Raw genomic sequence first — 15,134 nt, 5'->3', positions numbered from 1 at the left:
CTAAAATCTCCAATTCTACGCCTGATAGTATTATTTCCCTATTTATTTTCACCCAACTTCCAAGGGTTTTGACCTCCCTGGTTCTTGGATGTAATCTTCACTTTAGTTGTAAAACTCAATATATTTTAACAAATCAATTGGCCAGATTGAAAGTAAATTAAGATCGAAGTGAAAAGATCATCACAATTTCTTAAACATTTTCTTGCTTCACCAATTCAAATCACCATTTCACAAATCTCGAGACAAGGAGAAAGATAGAAAGAACTACTCAGATCTCATGGGGAAAACACAACAAAACTCAAAATTCATATATAAAATCATTGTCATACAAACTACAACAAGTAAATAACTTATATCTAATTTCTCCCCAAGAACACTCCTCGAAGTTCCTCTGAATCTCTTCCTTTCCTTACAGCACACAAAATTCCTCTTCGAAGCACAAAGGAGGAAGAAATCTCTCACTTTCCCACCACTCCTACAATCTCTCAAAGAATTCCTCATAATATTGGAACCTTTCTAACCTCTAGGAACTCTCTTTAGCACTTTCTTCACTCCCTAGATTATCCCCCCTTTTAATTTTCTACCAAAATAGTCTATTAAAGTTGTGGATGAGCTTTCCTAACAGTTGCCTAAGCATCCCTTCAAAATTTGGCCTATCCAAAGCTTGAGTAGGCATAACCACCGAGCAGCCTCGAGGGCGCTATCGTCTCATTTCTGAAGAATTTTGTCCTGTAGCCTCAGGAAAAACTCACTGTCGGCGGGGTCGAGGGCGCCGTCGGTGGCCTAGTTCAAATCGCCACATTTTGGTCCTTTTCGCTTCAAATTTGCTTTTTTTGGCATCTTTTTGCTTCAATGACCCTAATTCATCATTCTTGCAACAAAACATCAAAAATACCTTTCTTTAAAGTGCAATACCATTAAAAATAGTATAAAATAGGTATGAAAATCTTAACATATTTTCCTTGGGTCAATAGCTAACCCAAGAACTTTTTGTTCTAAAGCTACTGCAATGGCCTACCCAACACTGACCTTTTCGTGCAACTTACCTACAATCCATGAAGCTTGCAATGTTGCTCCTAATGTTGCTCCTACCATTAAGTTCGGAGCCAGATTTACCAAATTTAAAGACCTTGAGGTTATCCTTGGGAAGGCTCCGTTCGTCGTGATGAAAGTCACCGCTCTAGAAATTCAGGAGCCGTCTGCTAAAATCAACCTGAACTATATTGAGGATTTCCCTCCTTATAAGAAGGCCAAGGCTACTATTGCCGCCCTGGCACCCACCAAGCCTATTGTTCCCGCTACTGCTAAGGGGAAAGAAGTAATGATCATTGAAGTTCTGACTAAGGGATTGGCTGTCTCGCCACCAGTATTTAAAATTGGCTTGAGTTCAAGAACTGCACCACTAACCCAAACTCAGAAGATAAACCACAATAGAAGAGTTCAAAGGGATACTAAAGCCCAGACTCCTGACGAAATACCTGTTGAGGAAAAGCCTCACCATGAGGAGTTAAAATTACCAGAAGTATATCCACTTCTGCGGGGAAGTAGATTCCATACCTTAATGGATATCGATGGGTACGAAAGTATCCGGAAGATTGCCGCTGCTTTACCATCACTTCATGGTTAGGGTGCGGAGAAAAAGAAGCCTACTCCTATCACCCGAGTTAGTTTAGTTTTTCAGAGACTAGCTGACAAAGAGGGTTGCTCAGTTAATGAATTACTTAAATGAGTGGGCCATGCAATTTCAACTCGTACGAAGAAAAAAATTTTAAAAGACATCAGATCCGTCAAAAAATCTTGCAAGTTAACTTAAAATTTGCCTACTCGCATCCCTGTCTGGTTTTGCTTAGGAAGCAGAGCTGATACTGCCATAATTACCACTGATTCTACTACTACCAGGACCACAGTTTCTCGACTGGTTAAGTTAAGATTGGGTCCGAGAATACTACGGTCACCCACTTCAAAGACATTCCTAAAGTTTCAAAGGAAAAGATGAGGAAATTGCGCATTACTGTAGTCGGTCTGCACCTTGGGGAGCATACTTCTCTTCAACATACTGATGTTTTTGCTAAGACACCTCATCTCAAGAAATCACCATAAAAAAGAAGGTGCGGATACCAAAGTTTGTTGTATCGATACAGTTCAGTGAGCCCGCACGGCAAGATCATGGAATGAAGCCATGGTCCAAAGTATCTGCATTGTCGCAGCAATTGCCAGCGAGATGGAAGAACATGAGGAGGAGGTCCAACATGGTCCTCCAGATCTTAGAACAATCAAAGAATCAATGATCGAAGAAAAAGTTGAAAAGCTCAGAGTCGAGATTTTTGAGTTGGCTCGGGAACATGGAGTCTCCATTGACGATGATTAAGACTTTGACTACAATGATTACCTAAAACAGGATTTCATGGATGTCCATGTTATCAAAACCAGAGCCACTACATCTGCGTGCGAGGCTCAACCTCTCATCAAAGAGAACACCGTAGATGAGCTACATAGGGCTATTATCCTAAGGGATGAGCAAGTCAGCTAACTGGAGAAAAGGATAGAAGAGATGGCCGCCACTATGATTGCCATGGCCACCATTCAAGGGCAATCACAAGCACCGTAACTAGCTTCTCTAGAGATCAACCATTCAACCATGCAGAAATCATACATATCATGGATGAAAGAAGAGAAGTTGCCTTAGCAAACAGAGATGAGCAACAATAGAAGGATTCTCCACCAAACGCCATACCGGAGAAAGAATTTAAGAAAATGGTTGAGCAAGTTCGGGAAGCCTTAACCTAATTTAAGGGCAGTGCATTGATTATAAAGGGTAGACCCTATCCGGAGGAATTCGATGCCGTACCTTTCCCCAAGGGTTTTGTGGCCCCAAACTTTAAAATATTTGATGGAACTGGAAATCCAAGTCAACATATAGCACACTTCCGAGTCAGTTGTGGCAACACAAGAAATAGCGAAGCTTTACTCTTATAACAGTTCGTCAATAGCTTGTCAGGGATTGCCTTTGATTTGTATGCTGATTTATCAAATAGATCAGTGAAGACCTTTGCCAAACTGGAACAACTATTTATGAAAAGATTTGCCGGAGCACAACACCATGTCTCTAAAGGAGAGCTCATGATGGAAAAATAAAAGCCCAACGAGACTTTGGTGGATTTTGGTGGATTACATTTTGAGGTGGATTACATTTTGAGGTGGAGAAACCATAACATGAAGTGTGAACCTCAGCTATAAAAACATCATGCAAATGAAATTTTACTCAAAAACATCCATGGGCCATTAGCTTTCATGCTCAAGGGACTCACCATAAAATCCTTCAAGAAGATACTCAGTTAAGCCAACAGTCTTCAAGAGGAAATCAAACATATGGATTCACACAAGAAGTCCAAGGCAACCAGAGTGTTTAAAATGAAATCAGGAACAGTAGCGTCTGTCGGTAAGGGAAAAAAAGCTAATAAAGATATATGTAGATAATCCTCGTCAATCGTCATCACAACAAGCTCCAAAACAGAGTAGGCAGTCCAACCAGCGACCGCCTCAAGAAGAATCACCTCAAACAAGGAATAAGAGAATATCTCTGGTAGAATGAAAAAAAATGGTATATTCTTTTAAAGATGAAGCCATGTCTAAAATGTTTAGAAGTCTGATGAAGAAGCCTGAGTTCAGACTACCAGATCCAAAGAAGCACGAAGAAGTTAAAAAGAAAGACCAACCAAATTATTTCCCATACCACAGATTGCTTGGGAATGTTTCATCTTCAAGGATTGGCTTGAGAAAAATCTCAAAGAAGGGAATATAACAATTGCAAAGGAATATTTGAAAGAAACTAAAAAAGGTTCCATAAATATGATTTCGGCTGAACTAATCTCTCCGATTGATCCATATACTAAAAAAGATGTATGGAGTACTACTTGGAGCAAGCTCAAGAGGGTCCTAAATCAAACCTATGATTCATCAAAGCATTCTCCCACACAGACCAAAAAAGATGAATGGAATGAAGTTTGGAGAAAAACATCCAAGAAATTATTAAACCAAATCCAGAATGCATCAAAGCAAGCTTCCGTTCAAAGTCTTCAACCTATCAAGCCCGAGATGAAGATTCTGCCGCAAGATCCGTCATCTTCAAAGACAAAGAATGAGATGAACACTTCCACAAAGATTGATAGCACATGGGGTAGGATAGGGGCTGCCTCTACTAGATTGGTTGTCTTAGATTCGGAGAAGAAATTCCTCAAATCCCTGGCTTTGTATGATTATCTTTTTTCCCCTCCGGGGACTTATGAATATAATGATCATGATTTTGGCTACGTTTTATCTGTTTCTAGTGATGACATAATGAATAATGACCAGTCTGGCCTCGATCTTAATTCTCGCAATGATCCTCAAATCGTACTTGAGTCTAATGAACTCGCAAACAAGACTAAAGAAAACATCAATGATACCAGTTACGACTACACCGGGAGTGAGGAACCAATTCTTGAGCACCACGGTGCACTATTTGCCATCAACTTAGATCTTTCGGACAAAGAAGAAACACCGGAAAATTCAATAATGATATCTCAAGAAGAGGAAATTAAAGAAAAAACTTAAGGAGCGGGAGAGTGTTACCCCCGAGAACAGCTCCAGCAGATAAAGGAAAATAAATAGTAACTCGAGAAGAACTACCTCCACCTCCACCAATAAAAGAAACACATAACCAAGAGAAAATTAGAGGTCCACATAAAGTGGATTACAATGTGCTAGCTCATCTTAGGATGCTGCCGGCCAGAATAAGCATCTATCATGCTTTGATCCTATGAAAGGAGATGAGAGAATCTCTGGTTACAGCCTTGCTTGACCCGGAGATTTTCTTAGCTTAGTTGGCTAGCACATCCTCAGATGAAGTTTGTTCATTGAAAGAACAGTCTTGGTTCACCTTCTGGTTCACCTTCACAGATGAAGATTTTTTGCTCGGTACCGCCGACCATAATCATCCACTCCACATCTCTGTTAACATCAACATATTTGTGTTATCCATAATTTGAGTAGATCCTGGAGCATCTCTCAACTTGATGAGTCTACGGACATTGGCCTATTTGGACATCAAAGCTCAAGAGCTTACGACCGATAAAATGATGCTAAAAGGATTAAAACAAAACGGAGAGAGAGCCCTTGGATCTACTACACTATTTATGAAGGCTGGAGAACTAGCAACAACCACCAGTTTTCATATCATCGACGCCGATACCTCTTTCAATGCTCTACTGGGTCTACCGTGGATTCATGAACACAACATGGTTCCATCATCTCTACACCAGTGCATTAAGTACTACAAAGAAGGAAAAGAGCATTGCATCAAGGGAGATCTACAACCATTTTCAGTTCATGAAGTTGGCCTTCATGAAGATGCTGCCTACTACGTGCCTTCGAAGAGAACTGTCTTCTCTTGTGAAGCTGTGACAAACAAAAGTAAAGATTCAGAAGAAGTACAATGGCAGGGTCATTCAACTCCACTTCAGCAATCTTCCACCACTCTTTTGCAACAAGTTGGTGGAGGTTCTTTTAGCTCGGGCACCTGAGGTCGAGGCCGAGGATGTGGACGGGGAAGAACCAACTCAATCGTTGAACGGACTAGGCCAACCATCAACATTGGTGATGAAGACAATTCTAAAGATGAAATAATGATAAAAAAATAGAAGAAACCTCAATATGAGATATCCTTAGAAGATGCCAAGAAAAGCAAATATGAGACGATGTATGATCAGATAAACCACTATGTGAATGGTATGACCCTTACTATGATTCTCCCTCAAAAGGTAGAGAGTTTAGAGGTCAAAGAAGTTCATAGTATTTGTTTAAAGCTGATCAAATTCTATCGTGCTTCTAGCTCTACCAATCTTGAAAATCATGTAAATTTGGATGATGATCCTAATAAATTAATGGAAATCACCTCTTGGTTACTTTTTGTCTTACGTACAAAAGTTAATTCAATAGGGACATTTAACAAAATAAATGCCAAAAGATAAATTATAACTTTTTAAAATGTTATCAAGTTTCAAATGTCAACTCCCAACTCGAAAGAGGGTCTCGGATTTGGTACAGTTGGACCAGTCAATGATTCAAAATTTTGCAAGGTTGTTGCTAGTGAATCAGAAGAGGATTGCCTCAACATAGAAGATGACTCTAATGATCAACTAATATAAGATGCTCTGCCAAAATTTGAAGAAGAAATTAAATCAACTGTTGATGAGTTGAAAGAAATCAACCTCGGGATTGAAGAGCAACCCCGACCGACTTTTATAAGTTCTCTACTCAACGAAGAAGAATCTCTACAGTTGATCAAATTGTTAACTGAATTCAAAAATTGCTTTGCATGGAGTTATGATGAAATGTCAGGACTGTCAGCATAAGTTGCAGTTCATAAACTCGGGGTAGACAAAAATATAAGCCCAACAAAACAAGCTCCAAGAAGAATGCGCCTCGAAATAGAGCAATAATTCATCGTCGAGGTAAAAAAAATAAGTAAGTTGCAGTTCATAAACTCGGGGTAGACAAAAATATAAGCCCAACAAAACAAGCTCCAAGAAGAATGCGCCTCGAAATAGAGCAATAATTCATCGTCGAGGTAAAAAAAATAAGAGACGCTAACTTTGTAAAAGAAGAGCAATACCCCACGTGGTTGGCTAACATTGTACCTGTTAAGAAGAAAAATAGATAAATCTGTGTTTGCGTCGACTTTAGAGATTTGAACAATGCATGTCCAAAAGACGAGTTTTCACTACCAATACCAGAACTACCAATACCAGAAAAGATGGAGAAATGATGGTGGATATCGCTTGAACACATGAAATTTTCTCCTTCGTGGACGGATCGTCAGAATACAACCAAATCAAGATGGCTCTTAAGGATGCAGCACTTACAGCCTTCAGATCATCGATGGATTTTTTGTTACAGAGTGATGTCAATTGGATTAAAGAACGCTGGAGAAACATACCAACGTGCAATGACAAAAAAATTTTATGATCTCATTCACAATCAAGTGGAATGCTACGTGGATGATTTGGTCATCAAAAGTAAACGAAAGATAGACCATTTGTATGATTTGAGGATCGTGTTTGAATGGTTACGATGATATGACCTTAATATGAATCCCTTAAAGTGTGTCTTTTGTGTTTCCTCTGGGAAGTTTCTAGGATTTGTTGTCCGTCATCAGGGAATGGAGATCGACCCAAATAAGATTAAAGCTATCTTGAAAATGTCTCCTCTGAAAACCTTGAAACAACTATGTTCCTTCCAGGGGAAGTTGGCATATCTGAGATGCTTTATTTTGAATCTCTCAGGTAGGTGTCAACCCTTCTCGGCATTAATTAAAGAGGACACCAAATTTGTTTGGGAAGAGAAATGCCAGCAGGCCTTTGAGGACGTTAAATAATATTTAGTGACACCTCCTGTTTTGGAAGCCCCTTTCCCAGGGAAACCTTTGATACTTTATACCTCGACCTTAGATGACTCCCTTGGAGCCCTCTTGGGCCAAATCAGTGATGAGGGTAAAGAAAAGATACTCTACTACTTGAGTCATCGTCTAATACTGACGGAAGTAAGGTATCCACTTATTGAAAAGTATTGTCTGACATTAATTTTCACCACCCAAAAACTTAAACAATACATGCTCTCTCATAAGATTACCCTAATCTCAAAAGTTAATCCATTGCAATATTTGATGACCTGACCAACACTCTCTGGACGTCTATCAAGATGATCAATGATCTTATTGCAATTTGATATAACTTTTGTTCCCCTCTGTGCTATCAAGGGATAGATTCTAGCAAACTTTCTCACTGCACACCCACTGCCAGATGGGTCCCCTCTCAACGATGAGTTACCAGACGAGCAAATACTACAAATGGAGTTCTCCAGCTTGCAGTGTTGGTAAATGTACTTCGACGGTGCTTCATCAGCCAGGAAAGACAAAGGATCGGGCACAGTCATATCAGGCAAAGCAGGGATCGGTTTGATCTTTATCACGCAAGATAAGGGAATGTTAAGATTCACATACCACCTGACAGAGCCATGTACCAACAATGAAGTAAAATATGAAGCTTTAATCATCGAATTAAAGTTTGCAATCTCGATGGATATAACAAACATTGCCATCTAAGGTGACTCTCAACTCATCATCGAGCAAGTCCCTAGATAATACAAGATCTTGAAACTAAGGTTAACAGAATATCACCCGTATGCAATGAAATTGCTGGAACATATTCCTTATGTGACTTTCTACGCAAGATCTTGAAACTAAGGTTAACAGAATATCACCCATATGCAATGAAACTGCTGGAACATATTCCTTATGTGACTTTCTACCAGATTCCTAGGGGAGATAATGCCCACGGCGACGCTCCAGCAAAAATTGCTAAAGAATTGGCGTGTCCCACGGAGGGTTCCATGGAAATCACAATACAAGAAAGGCAGGCTTTATCTCAAATCAAGCTTGAAACCCTAGATAAGCTCGAAAAAGAAGAAGTGATAAATGTAGTTGCCGATATCAACAAAGATTGGCGCAAGCTGTTGATAGAATATTTGCAAACTGGAAAGCTTCCGGAAGACAAGTCTGAGGCACATCACATTACAAAAAAGGGCTATGTGATATGCCTTAATTGCTGATGTCCTCTATAGTATATCATTCGACCAGATGTGGCTACGATGCCTAAGCAAAGCCGAGGCACAAAATTTTGTCAAGGAGGTGCATGCCGGATTGTGTGGAGCTCACCAGTCAGGGACAAAAATGAAAATGAAGATCAAGAGACTCGGATATTTTTGGCCAGCAATGATCTCTGACTATATGGATATAGCCAAAAGATGTCACCAGTGTCAGGTGCATGGGGTGGTCTTGCACCAACCTCTGAATGTGCTACACCTAACTGTTGTCTCGTGGCCATTCGAGTGCTGGGGCACAGACATAATAGGTCCGATAGACCCTTCATCCTCCAAAGGATACAAGTTTATACTTGCTGCTATGGATTATTTCTCTAAATGGGCAGAGGTAGTGCCGCTACGAGAAGTTACGACACAACATGTTCTTCAGTTCCTTAAAATTCTAGTGGTCTACCATTTCGAAGTACCGTAAAGAATAAATTATGACAATGAGATAGCTTTTAAAAGCCGAAAAATCAATAATTTCATCAAATGACACGAGATAGATTAGAGATACTCTACAATTTACTATCCCAAAGCAAATGGCTTGGCTGAAGCCTTAAAAAAATAGTAGTACAGATTTTAAAGAAAATTTTGAAAGAAAACAAAAGGGACCGGCACAACAAACTATTAAAAGCCTTATGGGCTACCAGATGATGTTCAGGACTCCCACTCAGTGTATACCCTTTCAGTGTATACCCTTCATGCTCGTGTACGGGTCTGAGGCCATGCTATCATTAAAAATTTAGATGACGCCTCTCATAGTCACAGTCGCCAACCAACTCACAATAGAAGAAAGTGTGAAGCTCAAACTTGAAGGACTAGAGAGTCTTGAAGGAAAATGCCTTGAAGCACAACAATATTTGGAACTTTACCTAGCAAAGATGGTACAAACTCATGACAAATTGGTCCGCCCAAGGACATTGAAAATTGGTGACTGACCGACTTCTTTTTGTAATCGACAAATACAAGAATTTGATGACGCTACTAGAAGATTTAATTATCCAGCAACAGTGTCCAAAGACTTGATCGCAACTTTATAGATGTGTCTGATTTAATTAAGTTGTATAATTATAATATTCAATAATGTTAAAGTAAAATTTGTCAACGCAAGTATACGTATCGCTCAAGTAATATAGGGCTCTAATGGAGTCCTAGATATCGATCCCATAGAGAGTGTTTTAAAATGACGGACTAAGACTTTTAGAAAAGCAAGAATTTAATCACAACAACGACGTTCAATTTGCTTATCTGTCATTATCTGTCATTGCTTATCTGTCATTAATAGGAAATTGAAATAAATAGATAATTTTAATAACTAAAAAATAACTAATGATATAAGATAGGTTTTAATTGTGATATTTAATATATAAGGAAGCATTCTTCTCCTTGTCAGGAAATTATAGTGAATGGATAAAATGAATTAGTTTAATTTATATTGTGCCAAATAGAAGCATACATATTCTTTACCCATTGGTCAAGGCATAAATAACATTGACTAATCCTATGCTTGGTTACTAATTCTGTGGCTATGCTGGGAGGATACCGGTTCTCACTTCGGTGCTCCCAAGCTCCCCTCACCTGAGGGCTAACATCTACACATCATCACCCAAACGATAGGACCGAATTGGGGATTTTAGCCTGTCACTCTAAAATCTCCAATTCTTCACCCGATAATAAAATTTCCCTATTTATTTGCACCCAACTTCCAAGGGCTTTGATCTCCCTAAATCTTGGATGTAACCTACACTTTAGTTGTAAAACTCAACATATTTTAACAAATCAATTGGCCAGATTGAAGTAAATTAAGATCTAAGTGAAAAGATCATCACAATTTTCTAAACATTTTCATGGCTTCACCAATTTAAATCACCATTTCACAAATCTTGAGATAAGGAGAAAGACAGAGAAAATTACTCAGATCTCATGGGGAAAACACAACAAAACTCAAAATTCATATATAAAACCAAAGTCATACAAACTACATCAAATAGATAACTTATCTCTAATTTCTCCCCAAGAACACTCCTTGAAGTTCCTCTGAATCTCTTCCTTTCTTTACAGCACACGGAATTCCTTTTCAAAGTAGCAAGGAGCAAGAAATCTCTCACTTTCCCTCCACTCTTACAATATCTCAAAGAAATCCTTACAATTGTTACACACTAATGAAACCTCTCTAACCTCCAGGACCTCTAGCACACTATCTCCCCCCTGAATCTTTCTGTCAAAATGTTCTTTTAAAGTTGTAGATGACCTTTCCTAAGAGTTGCCTAAGCATCCCTTCAAAGTTGCCTAAGTATCCCTTCAAAATTTGGCCTTATCCAAAGCCTGAGTAGGCATAACCGTCGATCTCACCACCGGCGGCCTCTAGGGCGCCCCCCCGGCGCCCTCGAGGCCGCCGTCGACGGGCTTCTAGAGAATTTTTGTCCTTTATTCTCGGAAAAATCTCACCGTCGGCGGCATCGAGGACGCCGTCGGTGGCCTAGTTCAAATTTTCACATTTTGGTCCTTTTCGCTCCAAATTAGTTCCTTTTTGCATCTTTTTGCTCCAATTACCCTAATTTCTTATTCCTGCAACAAAATATCAAAAATACATTTCTTTAAAGTGCAATATCATCGAAAATAGTATAAAATGGGTATGAAAATCTCAACATATTTTTCTTTGGTCAAAATCCCCCAAACTTAACTATTACTTGTCCTCAAGTAATTTTAATACTATGTAAAAGTTATGATCTAATGCAGTAAAGTTTTAATTCAGAAATACGATAAGTTTGATTTAAATAAATATCATAGTGAGATTTTCAGAAAAAAATTCAATTAATTGAATTAAATCTGCAGCTACCAGATTATCTAGTCATCAAGTTTAAGAGTTCTAGTCTTCTATTTATTTCAAGAATGACTAATTTCAAGAATGACTTTATTTCAAGAATGACTACATGTTGTAATATTAAGTCATTTAGAATATTCAAAAGATAGGAACTCATGAGAACTCTACTAGTAAAAGATCTAATTCCATAAATAGAAGTTCATAAATGTATTTAAGTTTTCCCTTTAGGTGTGTCCAGTAAAGCCAATTTTTGATTAGGCATATCCTCAAGCTTCTCCACACTTCCATAATAATAATAATTTTTTTTTCTTTTCTTTGGATTGCTTTTAATCTTATATATTTTCTTTTCTTTTCAGGGATTGTTTTCAATCCTTTCTTTTTCCTTTTTCAAGTGAAGATTACTATATCTGGATAGCCTTTAATGATTTTGAACTTCACTTTCCTTTCCCTAAATTTGAAACTCAAAGCATTTCTTCACCTTGTAAATATTTCATAGTTTTTACATCATTGAGCTCCAATCTTTTCTTCTCAAATGAATTTCCAGATTCGTAATAATTCAAAATATAGTTTCCTTTACTTTAAATAGTTAACTATAATCTTATTCTCTTATACTAAATATCTTAAGTTACAAAATTAATTTTCATTACAAAAATATCTCCTTAAATCTACTATAATATTTAAATAGTAACAAAAACATAGTTACCTGAATTAAATTCACTACATGAAATCATATAAATAATTTTTGAAAATATTGAAAATAGAGGACATCTAATAGTTAATCTTTTTCTTCCCTACCCCAAACTTAAATTTTTAAATATTAAATAATACAGGTGGAAAGAAAAAATATAAATATAAATCATACCTCAGTATTGTAGGCATTTTTATTATTCTGAAATTTCTGTAGGCCTTCTCAAATTTTTACTTCACCTGGTCAGTAATATTAGGAGCTTTCTACACATATAAATCATTAGAGAAATTTTTGGGTAATGAAATTTTGAAATAAGTGTAAAACTGAAAAATTACATAAGCACAACATTTCCTAACAAACACAATACTAAACAATTAAAACCAAACTGCGAAACGAAAATTACATTACAATCCACAATTCTACTCAACATCTATTAAACTACACATGCATATTTAACTATAACACTAACTTTATAAAAATTAAAATTATCCAAGTACATAAAATGAAAGTCCAAATACATAAACATCCATTTATCTTACAAAAAGATTACATAAAATAAAAAAAATACAAACATAAGTACATCAATTTCATTCTATATAAAAATCTAAAGCTATATCTTCACCTCCTTGATCAGCAGGTGGATTGGGTTAATATTGAGCATATCGAAGGCACTCAAGAAATGTAACATCAGGCTCACCTCTGTAGTGTCGGGCCTGAGCTTCATAATAAGCTATCTCAAAATTTGAATGCCTCTGCAGGTACTCACTATCATAATCATGTCAGCGTTCTAAACTTGTAATCCTTTCACTTATCAATTCTATGCTCTTTCGCTGCAAGGTCAACTCATTCATCAAATCAGAGAGGGTAGGGGAACTAGAAGTTAGAAGGTCATAACTTGTAGAGGGGACATCTCTACTAGTAGAAGGTTCTTGACTTCTACTCCCAGTTCTCCATTTCTCATAGGATTCATAAGTCCTTAGATTAGTCTTACTAATGGGTTTCATAGGATAAACCCATTCTTCATCTCCAAATTCTACTCTAGAAAGTTTAGATAAGTACAGGATGTCTTAGACCTCCACTAGTCTCTCTCATTGCTGTAGTCAATATATTCTTAAGAATTATTCTCCCCACATTTATAGTTCTACTATTCTAAATACAGAAATTCAGAATAGCTCTATCTCTAGTTACCTCACTATGGTGATAGGTCGGTAACAGAGTAAAGGAATGAAATAGTGCCACGCCTTAGAGGTGGCATTCAGCATGGAAGTAGAAAAATTTACCCATTCTCGCTGTTTTATTTTCCATGTTCCCTTCCCATCAGTAAGAAAGTTGATCACATCATTGAGGGGGCCTTCCATTGTACTAAAGGATTCATAGTGGCAGCTATAGGAGTCTGGGATTTCATAAAAAGTGTTGATGCTGGCGACAGTAAACTCAACAGGGAATCCACGTACTTGAAGGATTCCATCCTCAGAATAAATCACATTGGCGTAAAACTCCTTCATAACATTTGCATCAGCTTTATTGGTGGTGTAACAAAAGTTTTGCCACCTCCACTCTGCAATAACTCGTTTGATTTCTCCTCCCGGACTTTCAAAAACTTGATCTTGTATGCACTTCTTTCCTTTCAATATGGAAGTAAATTTTGTCTGAGCCATCACATTGACGAAGCGAGACTCACTCAACTCTGATGAAGCGAGACTCGTCGAACTCAAATCTTCTCTTTTGTTGTTGAGCCATTTCAATTATAGAAAAATTCCAAAAATTGCCAAAAATTGCTTCAAATATGTAAATCATGGCTTCCAATAGTAATTCTAAGAGTTCAACAATAAGATCCGTGAATTTCTTCCCAAATTTTCTTCACATTCCCAAATTTTTTGGATCTTCTCAATGTGGGAGAAATTCATGGTGAAAATCAAATATTTTTAGCTTGGAGTGAAGCTCTTACCTAAAGCTGATCAAATCCGGTGTCAAAAAGCCTTGAAATTACCTCCCAATCCGAGATCTTTCAAGCCCTAAGTTGAAAATGGCGGTTTTAGGAGGAAGGGGATAATGAATAGTGGCGGTTGACTAGTCAAAATTGCGGTTAAAGTTGTTTTTCATGAGCTCGCCGTCAGCGAGGTCGATGGTAAAGGTATTTTCTGTGAGCTCGCCGTCGGCGCGCTTAATTTGAATTTAAATCCTAAGTCTCGGGAAAATCCCACTGTCGGCGACGTCGAGCGCGCCATCGGCGTGCTCTATTGATTTTGTCCAAATTCTGAATTTTTGCGATTTCGATCAATTCCAAGCCTAAACGACATCTGTTTAATCATTATAGACAAATTTTAAATAACTAAATGATGTACTTAGCACATATAAACTTTCACAACACAAAACATCACAGTTATATATAAATTCTAAGGGGTACAACATACGTTACATAACACATCTATGTTTGGTATTTTCTCAACCTCAATACATTAATTCAGCGTTGCAATCCAAGCCACAACACTCAAAATTCTTAAAACAAAATATCCTATGCTTAGTCTCAACTATACAGAGATCTATAAGCATAATTCTAAAGGAAAGCAAATACAAAGTTCAAATCAAAATACATAGATAGACATATAGGTAGAAATATAAATCTACTAATTCTAAGACTCAGTACTCGATTCTCCTTTGAGTTTGCCCATTGATTGCACATGAACAAAGAGGTTGTTGAAGGGTCGGAATGGAAATTCTTCAGTAGAATCCTCCTCCATTAATTTCATCCTCTTCATCAGTCGTATCAAACTATCTTCTAAATATCCAGGATGTTCGAAATGCTCTTTCATCCTCCAGTCCAGATGATCAAAGAAATTGGAGATATTACTAATTGCATTCATTACATTTTGTACTTATTTTTCTAGTTTCTTGATTCGGCCCAGGATCACGCAGGATCACCAAAGACTTATCAGGGACTAA

This window comes from Phalaenopsis equestris, unplaced genomic scaffold (genome assembly GCF_001263595.1).
Source record: "Phalaenopsis equestris unplaced genomic scaffold, ASM126359v1 Scaffold201904, whole genome shotgun sequence".
NCBI lineage: Eukaryota > Viridiplantae > Streptophyta > Magnoliopsida > Asparagales > Orchidaceae > Phalaenopsis > Phalaenopsis equestris.
The sequence above is the reverse complement of the archived record's forward strand: the minus strand, read 5'-3'. Positions refer to the sequence as shown.